Below are 10,820 nucleotides of genomic sequence, written 5' to 3' on the forward strand. Positions count from 1 at the left end.
GTTTTTCAGATGTCCATCAATGCAATTAGCACATTTCAGGGAAAAGTACACTCCACTGTTATATTTTAAAGGAAAGCATCTTATGACATTGTTAAACACTGAATTAGGTCCTTACAAAGTGTTGACTTTGTTAGATTCTGAAAATTTGTCACACAGATGTTTTGTAGTTTTGTGATACTGGCATGTTCACTGATCTAGAACTATTCCTTACTGTCCTCTTTGCTCCCTAAATGTTTGCGGATTATCATCACCCTATTCATCTATCTGTAAAAAAAACTCAAGTCAACTTTTCCCACAAACAATAGATACCACTTTGTTCTGGGCAGTTCTGACTGCAGTGTGTTGAGCTCCTACATTTTCAAAGTCCTTCACATCAATATCCTGTCACCACTAGCCCAGTAATTTTAAAACTTAGCAAATCTAGTTTTATTTTCCAGTGCTAGAGGGTTGTCTTGTTACATCTGCATTTAATTTCTCAATAATAAAACCTTTGATACTACTGTTTCTAATTGAGTGCCATACTGAGTAGTTTTGTGACAAAAGCTCATTAACTGTTACTGGTGCATTGAAAATCCTCTATATGTTTCTTAAAGGTCTTGCAGCTCAGGCAAACTGGATTCAGTCCCATCTCTGCCCCAGACTGCCTTCATGACTGTGGGTAAGCTGCTCTTCTCAATGTCTAGACTAGGTCAGCTGTCTCACAGGCGGGATAACTCTCCCAGTGCTACTTTTTCCTGTACGTACAAAGGAATACTAATGTTTCCAAGTTTCCACACAGCAGTTATTTGGAGTCAATCCCAATTTCTGACAACAGGTATTAGCAGTGTATAGCTCAGTGATGCTCTAATTCTGGCTGACATCTCTTTGTAATGATAACTAGTGGTTCTGCAAATAAACATCAACAGCAAAAAGCAAAAATACTGTAAGTACAGTCTCTAAAACTTGTTACAACTTAGAGACAAAAGATCTTGTAGCATGTCTGCTAGCAAATGTTGTTCAGGTTATTCTTCATTTAAATTTGTCAAGTTCTTGAAGTTTGAATGGACTTTGCTTTTTTTTAAGTGTGGGGTGAGCAAAAGGAAAGGGACAGAAACATAATGACAATACAATGGAGTCATTACAAAAAGTATGGGAGAAACACTTGGGAGGAACAAAGATTTAGAAATAGGAAGGAGGAAAGGTCGATTTGAAAAGAGACAGGAAATACTTGTAAGCATTTCACAAAGCATTAGAATGATAGTTTTTTGAGTGATGAAATCCACTGTTTTAGTGCTAAATTTATGATGTTCACCTGTTGTGACATATGGCAAGTACTGTCATGGTATTGTGGCTAGCAGCAGCATAAGTCTCCATATATATAAGCTTAAGTTCCTGCTTTATTATTCCCTTGCAATTCTGGGGGCATTCCCATATTGAAGTTTCAGATAAGCCCACATAAGTACTTGCTTTATAAAAGAATAGTAGATTTAGACTAAGTAGAGGAAATCTCATTTCTGCCGAATGGAGCGATTACCAAAACAACAGATGTGAGTAACATTGGTGCATCTTTCAACAGCAGCTCTTTGGCACAAATACACATTTGTTTGAAGAATACCAAATGTCCATTTGTAAGAGGACTAAAAACATCCCAACTGTGTTTTACTCTTTCCTAGCTGATGACCTGTAAATTTGCACCTTCAAGGGAATGCCACTTTACCCAGGCTGTGTATTTTTGGAAATTATCACTGTTGTCACTAAATCGTATTTTATAGCCTATTCCTGCAGCAACAGTTGTTCGTTAACAGTTTTGTGTTGTTGTTTGGTGTTTTCTTTTTTCTTTTCTTTGGAGTGAGACATTAATAACTTAGTGCTCTTTCTCATCTGAATTTCAGGCTATGGGTTTATGTGTTAAAAAAGTCTTCTGAAATCTTCAGCATCTTGACAATGAGAATCTAGGAAAAGGTATGTAAATGTCTCCTCTCATCTAGCCAGTCACTTATTCACTATCCATCTTAAAGCACAAAGATAAGCCCTTTCTGCTTTCACACCAAGCGAAGGAGAGACTGAGGAGAACAAAATTTCCCCTTTTTCAGATATAATTTGCTTAATTGATAGCTACCAACTGTGACAGAAAGGTCAGAAACTGAAAAATCAGTTACTTCTTTTGTAATTCTTTTCAGAAAAGGCATTAGTTCAACCTTAGGAAGACGTTTTGGCCTTCCAAGGAAGGGAAAGTTCTGGAGGAAAAACAACCATGTAGAGAAAAACAGCTAACTGTAGAGCACACTAAATACAAAAGGGAATGGCTGGGAGGGGGTACAGGATCAGAATAGGGAAGCAGAGGAGGAACATGGAGAATAATATTAATGTCAGTGCCCAGTGGCCCCAGGACCAGCAAGGAGCTGGTGATGGTTGCCTGGGAGCACTTTGTTTGGGGACACAGAGGGACAGATGAGAGGAGATGCCACCAGCATGGGGCCTCCCCCCACCCCACCAAGCCCCATTCTTCCTCCTGGGTGTCCAGTTCAGCCGGCGCAGAAGGAACCTGATGAAGAAGCTCTGATGACTACCAGAATTTTATTCTGAAAGTTTAGACATCTCTTTCATTCGTCTGGTCATCAAAGGTGATGCCCCAAATGGGACTAGGAGAGAAGCTTAGAAATAGCTTAAATAGTAGGGTCAAAGTGGCTTATAATGTCCTCGGTAAAATAGTAAGAGACTTTCACTATGAGAACAACAAACTGACAAACAAACAAACAAAAAGTCAGAGGAAAAAAGCTGTTTTCCATATTTTGCTTGGAGGCAACAGACATTTATCATACCTTTTTTGGCACAACTAACTCTTGGCTCAGTGCAAAGCAAAACTTTCCATGGAGAGTGAATGGTGCTGCTGACCCAGACACAGAGGTGTGGGAATATGGGGACTAATCCAAGCTGTCTCCAGCAAGGATGCTTTACTGAGGAGGCAGCTGCTGCTTTGTAATGTCTTTGTGGCATTTTTTATTATTATTCGTTTTGTACAGAAGGGTTTTCCTCCATGCCTGGGCCTCTAAAGCATAGCTTCCATGTGATTAATAAATGACAACACTGATCATTCTTGAAAGCACAACCACAGACTGGCTGGATAGCCTCTGCAAGCTCTTTGAGCCATGAAAGGCCAGAGGATAATGTTGGCTGAATCAAAAGATTCTTGAGGGATTTACAGAGTGGATTGAACTTGAAAAGGGAATCCTCTTTTATGTCTATTCTTAGGAAATAAATGCTAGGCACTATTCGGTGTTGTTCTGAGTTGGGCAAGATCTTCAAAACTGAAAGTAGAACAAAATTCTTGTCATTCCCTCAAGGTACTCCAGAAGAGACTCAAACACCTAACAGAAGAAGAGAAAGAAGCCCCAAATGTTTATTTAGTGCAATAGCACAGGATGAAATCTAACCTGAGCTGAACAGAGAATATTCTGTTATTGTCTGCATTCATTTTACTACTCTACTTACCATCAAAGTATCTGCATGGCTTTCAACAGCACATGCATAATGTTTTCTACTCTAATCTTCTCTTCAAGGGTTTTCTAAAGTAATGCTGCTTTGGCAGAATTTTAGTCTGGGAACTGTAAGGAGGAGGCAAGGAAAAGTATTTCTTTCTTTTATGCATGCTTCTCTATATTTGTTTCAGAGGGAAAAAAAAAGGGCAAAGACACAGTTTTTGTATCTAAAATAAAGCATACACACAAATAAATTTTATCTGGAGAGTACAGTAGAAAACAGAAAAAGAAATAATTGACAGTGTCGTATATGTTTACGAGTGTAGATACCTGAAGCCTATATATATATCAGCATCAGTAAGAAAATTGCAGTTTTGGATGTCATAGAACTCTGACACAACTGAAAAACACCTAAAACCAAAAAAAGTGAAGTGAGCTACCAAGTCTGAATTACTTAAACTTTTCAGGAGTACTTCTTAAAAATAATTTTCAGTCTTAAGCCCACCATATTCTCTTTTGCTTCTATCTAAGTTTGGACAAAATTTGAAAATCTTTCTTCATAATTGACCTTGGATTTTAAGGACTGTTTCTAGAAAAGTCGTGCTCGAATATGTGATCTCTAAATTGCTTCTGATTTTTGTTTTGCCTGTGTTTGTGCTCCATGCCTGTTTGGCAACCTTGAGTCAAGTTTTCATAATCTCAGCCCAAGAAGATCTGCATTCTTTCAAGTCACTGAAATCCAATAATAGAAAGCTTTGCCAATGCTGAAATAGCTGTTTTACCTGCCTACCAACTGTTACTTGAGCCCCAATGCCATGGACTGTCAGGACTAAGCTCAAGAATCAAGTACGTAACCCAATTTTGATAAAATTATTTGCCATTTATTTCTTATATGACATTTTTTCTTTCTGTTTTTGTCTCTATCTGTGCTGTACATACCTGCATGTACATGCTGTTAGAGGAATAAACATCTTACTTTTGCAAGCAGTAAAAATGAAATATACAGGATTTACAGCTCAAATGACCTTGTAACTTCAACTATAAGAACAAGATAATGGAGACATCAGGGACTCTCATGAAATTAAGATCACAGCTATGTTCAAATAGCTTCCTGGTTCAGGGTGCAAGTGACTTTCCAATTGCACGAGGAAGGTTTGTGGTGGATCTGGGACCTTTTAACATGCAGTTGTGTTTTTTTCCCACACTGGTATCCTACCTCCCCTACAGAGGCTGTTAGTTTATGTTAAATATTTATGCTGTAGCGTCATTCACTTGTGTGTAACTCTGATACCTAATATGCAAGCACTCCTTGAAAAAATCTATATCCTGTACAATATTAAACGTCTGTATTTTGTTTGGTTCAGGTTCTCACACAAGTGTGAAAAGGAATTTGAAGCTATAAATCACTGTCGGTCAGTCTTTACCTTAAGTGCTAACCACATCCCTGAATCAACAATATGTTTTCCTTCCTTTCCACAGATGGGTTGACCCTGTGGGTTCGCCATGCATTATTACACCTCGAAATTCCAGCCGTGTTCACTGATTGCATCACCAAACACTATTCATTGCTGAGCTGAGGAACGTCTTCTCAGATGATTTGCAATCACACAGCCACACAGCTGAGAGTTTTTACTCTCCTAGCAGAGCCTGCTTTCAAACAGAAAACCCCAGCCCTGTTAATATAATCCTAATAGTTGAGGTAAAATATTAAAACACTTTCTAATTACTTCCTTCCCAATTCCTATGGCTTTTATTTTAATAACATGGATTTTTATTATTATTGCTTGGTTTCAGACTCATTTATTTTCTCTAATAGGTCTGCTCCATTTCCTTGAACTTTGAGCATGAGGGACCTGCATATTCAGCTGTTGACTTGAGATGATATGAAAATGAGATGATAGCGAAAAGCTTGGAAATGTCACTTATTTGTGCAGTCTTGCCACATGGGTTCCCAGGGTAGTCTGTTCTCCCTTACAGAGCAATTAGACTCCAAATAATTTTAAATTACAGTTCAAAGCACTGCAGTGAGTTAGTGCTTTGAGGGAAGAGTGTGAAACATTGACTCAGCTTATAGTTTCATGCAACGTACAGGTATCTCTCAGAAGCATCCCAAATTAGTACTGGCTCTTTGCAAGGCAGTCTCCTCAAAGTAAACACATTTTAGAAGGGTGAGTTGAAAAAGACAATGGCAAGACATAAAGGAACAAGATTATCTCCGGGAAATGATCTTCCAGTGGAAGAATGCTGGTTTGCAAGAAATGAGTGTCTCAGAAGGAATCTTCCTAAACAGAGCAGGAACATACACCAGAGACTCTAACTGAAGACAAACAGGCAAACAGCAGCTGTCTGCCCACTAATGGAGGTGAATCGGTTGTTTTCTTCCTCAGAACTCCTCTGTGTGGTTAATACGAAACATAAACTCATTTCATCACTGATTTATGCTCTTCTTTTGCAGTTGATTGGATAAGCTCCACCTTCAGCTGGTGTAATTGTGTCTCATCTCACTGATTTCAGCAGAGTTGAGGACCTGAGCTTTGAAAACTGAAGTTTCTTTTCTATTATTACTCTGCTTGATTTCATTATTTCACTCTCACATTGCAATGTTAAGGTTACATGAGTAATTTTGGAGTTCCTTACAAGAAAATATTTTATGTTTCCAACTATTCAGTGACTCCCTTTCCTCACATGCATCTCTTTTGTTAGGCCACTTGGTAGTTCCTCTCTCCCAAATGAACTCTATAACCCTATCTCTTCCTTGCCTTCTCCTGAGCTGCTCTCAGCATTCCCCTCCATCCTTGACAATAGTATTTTCCTACAGTACAGTCACCGGCCCTTTGTACAGTCTTTTGCAAATGGTGAACACAGAAAACACATTTTCTGCCTTTTTGCCCTCGTATCCTTTGGCTACTACAAACTGGCATTTTGTTTGCATTTTTCACCTTTCTATTTTCTTGTTGTCTTCTTTTTAGCACAGTTGTGCAGCTGGCTTCAATTTTTTTTTTCCATAATAACTCCCAGGTCTTTTTCCAGAGAATGGTGCTGGATGGCTATTTAATTCAGCACATACAATACTTGCATCATTTTGTTGACTGCAGACAAATTACTTAAGGTGTGCTAATACTGAACTACATTTATCACCTGCAGGCTCAGATCATCTCAAATGATCCAAAGACAAATTCAATTGCACTGTTCCTTCTATTCTGCTCTACTTCTAGTATTATATTCCACTCCAAATATTTATTTTCAGGAGACCTCTGCCAGATTATTTGTACTTGTTAGTTCTCTTAACATTTCTTAATTTCCAGCAACTTTTGACCACAGGGACAAACTGAAGTCCTCTGTGCATGAGTTCCAAAGGCTATACAACCATCGCAAGGTAAAAATATGAATATGGTTCTTATTTTCATATTTCACAGATTCACCTCTGAAAAATTAAAATTTGAGAAGGTAAAATTTTCAAAAGGGCTTAAATCCAGATAAGGTGAGTGAGAGCAACTATGAAGAACTGCTGAGAGCACGAGGTTTAGTTGCTTGAATGGGAATCCACTTTGTCATTGTTAGGGCTAAATGATCCTGGAAGTGTTGGTATGTAAAGACCATTGGTGTATACTTTACTTCTAATGTGCAAATGTATTTTGGAATAATATCAGTCCCTTTAAGTACTTTGAAAACTGTAACATCACTTAAAAGTTTTTGCATGCCAGTGGAATGTATTTGACAGTGCCTACCACTTCTTGTAACATTTTTCAGTGAAATCAGATCTTATCTGACTGCCTCTGTAATGAGAATGACCATGGGTCAAAAGAGCAATCCTTTCAGGTAAAAGAGTAGTAATTCCTCATCTCTTGGGTAACTTGAAGAGAGGCAGATGATTTCAGGACTACATTTACACTTGTTTTGAGTAGGATTTGGACCCTGTTCAAAAGATAAAAGCCCTTGCTTTGTTTTTGCTTCAAAACAAAAATAGAAATAAATAAAAATAAAAAATAAAAATAAATTCAGGTTATAGCATAAGACTACTGAAATGTCCAAAGCATCAGGGAAGAAACATGAAGATATGAAGCATTCGGTTAGAAGACAAGGTGTCTTTTTTTTTTTTTTCCCCTAGAATTTCCTGACTATCTAAAAATAAAACCATCATTTCAATAATGTGACTGTGTTTTAAAGGGTTATGAAGAAATAGCAATCTGTGACTTTAATATCCCAGTGCATGTTAGACCTTTTCTGGCAGTGCTGTGAAAACATTTCCTACATACTTTCAGCCTTATCATGGAAAGTCAGACAGAACTGGATCACATGGTTTGATAAGTTTTCAACCAAATAAGAGTCAGAAATGTAAAAGAAAAATACCCTGGGAAAGTTTCCTTCGGCTCGTATGTATGAGAGAATATACTACATTCCCCTGTCCAGCCTATAATTAAGATGAAAGGCATATTTCCATATAATTTGCCATTCAGTGGCATGGTTTGCATTCCATGTGGACTGCATCATCTTGATTCTTCTAATGCAATGAAACAAAACAAAAAAATGAAATCAGTCTTAGTAGTTTAATAGGATGCATTATTTCAGTTCAGAGTATTTTTAACTCCCAAGAAACAAAACTACTTTTAACTCCTAAGTTTTCATAAGAATTAAAAAGGCTCTGCGAAAGTCTGATTCCTGTATATAAAACCAATACGGTACCCAGATTTGAAAAAAATTACACACAGAAACTCACACACAGAGTCAGCCTTTAGCACTGACTTCCAAAGCCCAGTCTCATCAAAGTGTATCAGGAGCTTTCTTTGGAGGCCAGAAATATATTTGTGATAAACATGTGGTAGCCCTGACCAACTAAGAAAGGCTTACAGGTTTATTCAACCTCTGCTGCAGTTCCACCAACTTCACTGGAGTTCAGTAAACCTGAACACTTAAGTAAATGGTAAGTAACTTAGGAGCTCTTGAGAAGTTCTTCCCTTGTGAGCTCTCTAGTGCTTCCTAATTCCATCTGTGCTAGAAACGGCATAAGCACAGTCTTTCTCATGGTAAATCAGTATTTCCTTATTTTGTCTAGACTGGGATGAAGAACAGCAGAGGATACACACATGTAAACAACTTAAAAGAGAAAATAAGTTGAAAACTTTTTTTAACCCCAAACACAGTTCAGTTCAAGTTTTATGCTAGGGCCTGCACTGATTCTTCTTTTACATAAACCTGCTTGTCCATCATTATTAGAGTCTGAATCCCAAGGAGATATATGCTTAAAGTCAGATGTCTGGCCGTAGATCTATGGGAAATACGAATGTCAAGACACATCTGGAGAAAGCACAGAGCCCTTCAAACATGGATTCTTCTGTTCAGATACACTGTTCTGTACTAGGGGCCCAGTGAAGCCACTGGAAAATTGCCAGTGTGCTGAGGACCTGGCCCATGATGATGAAGCTCTGTCCTATCATCCTGAGCTGGGATTAAAACAGGGCTGAGAGACGAAAGAGAGGAGAGAACCTCTCTCCAGGCTCCCCATTGTACAGAAAGAGAGCTTGCACTCCATGTATGTTTCCTTGCCCATATAGCAGCTGTTCTGGAGTTTTAACACTCCATTTTGGCTTGGCAATGTCCCCAGCTGAAAAGGTTCACATAGTTTAGTTCTTTACTTGATAGTTATGCATAATTTCCAGAATTTCCTTATACATTCCTACATTATTCCTTCTCCTGCAGCTTCAGTGTCAGTGGTGAGCTTTCACCACCAGGAGAAAAAGTCCATTCCATATAAAGAAAAAAAAATGTTTATTAAGAGCTAATGCATCATTTTCTGTTGGGTGTGTACTGTGTAGACATTTTCTCCTGGTGGCGATAACCTACCGTTAACACCAAAGCACTAGGAAAAGGAGTAGTGGGGGTGTATATCGCCCTCTTGAAAGTATGTATAGCTAACACATCACTGCCTGTTGGGTCCCAGGTAAAGGACAATGCACCTGAAGCAGTGCTGCAAGACGAGACCAGAAAATGAACTTTCTCAGCATCCTCCGTTCCTGTGTCTTTCTGTCGAGAAAGACCAAGTTACTGTATTTCTTCCTTCCTGGTGGCAGCTGTGGCCTGCAAGGGTACTCACATTCCTCGCTTCTTTCCTCTCCCTCCCTTCCCACATTTGTCAGGACCAATGGGATTCAGGCAAACTATTCTTGCATGCTCCCCCTGGGACAATTTGATGGGCTCAGGAAAGAGAATGCAGAAGGGGATATGAAAACTGAGCTTCTGGAGGAACTCTGGCTTCCCACATGAGACCACTCTGGGCATGTACAAGTGCAAGCCTGAGAAGCTGAATACGGCCAGTCACCCTGTACAGATCATAACAACACCTGTGGTCTTTTGGACGTACTTCTGATGAACAATGATGTAGAGGAAGAATAAATCCAGGAGTAGAGGGAAGAAGGAGCAAAGCTTCCATGTCAATTGGCATGATAGTTGGTTTTCTTTAGATTTTATATAGTATCAGTATCTGTGGCAGATAAGCCTGAGAAGAGTCAGTGTTCAGATTCAGCTTGTGTAAGTATCCCAAGGTTTAGATGTATATCTGAACTGCATCTGCACTATGCAGAGTAGCTTCTTGAGTCTGCTCTGTGTGGCTGGATATCATGTAAGAACAGGCTTTCTTGTGACATTTCCAACACTTCTGCTTCCTGTCATGGCAGTGAAAACAGCCGTCCTTGTGGTATTTCAACAATTCTTCTTCTAAATGGAAACCAGAAGTAGAAGGGGGGTGGGAGGGGTGGAAATACAGGAGACATCTCAGAACTTTGGAAATCTGCTGCTGGAGTTTTGTTCTAGAAAAATTTAGGGGTCAGATTTTTTTCCCAAACCAGTTCTACAGAAGAGAGAACACCAAAGAGGAACTGCAAGTGCTACTGGCATAAAGGGGTAATTCAAGTTGTATCCCTTTTTGTATTGATGAACATTTGATGGAGTTGAAAGAAAGTATAATTAAAATGAATAAAAGTAAATATTTTTTTCACATGGCTTATGCTTAGCTTCTGTAGCTCATGGCCACAGGATATCACTGAGGCCAAAAGCTTAACAGGATTTAAGAAATGATGGGTCATTTGTATGGATAATAAAAATATTCACTGTCACTTTGGATAGTTATATTAAAATATTTGCAGGGGATATAAACTCATCTGCTTCATGGTATAAGCCAGATCCTAAGTGAATGTCATTAGGGAAAAAATGTGTTAATACATGCCTTTTAATAATTGTTCTTTCATTGCATATTAATGTGACGTGTCTGGTGTTGGAGAAGAGAGGCTATTGAACTAAAAGAAACAATTGTATAATTTCCTATTGCTCTCCATAGCCTTCTTCTAAATGCATTGCATTAGAGGACCA

At 38.7% G+C, this 10,820-nt stretch overlaps 1 long non-coding RNA gene across 1 annotated transcript; it reads left to right on the plus strand.

The window, feature by feature from the left end:
- The first annotated feature begins 4,137 nt into the window (after positions 1–4,137).
- On the plus strand, positions 4,138–7,393 carry LOC118254091 (uncharacterized). Its single transcript, XR_004780586.2, has 3 exons — positions 4,138–4,304; positions 4,938–5,157; positions 5,275–7,393. It is a non-coding gene; the product is annotated as an uncharacterized LOC118254091 (long non-coding RNA).
- Positions 7,394–10,820: the final 3,427 nt, after the last annotated feature.

Source organism: Cygnus atratus, chromosome 3, assembly GCF_013377495.2.
Source record: "Cygnus atratus isolate AKBS03 ecotype Queensland, Australia chromosome 3, CAtr_DNAZoo_HiC_assembly, whole genome shotgun sequence".
Taxonomy (NCBI): Eukaryota; Metazoa; Chordata; class Aves; order Anseriformes; family Anatidae; genus Cygnus; species Cygnus atratus.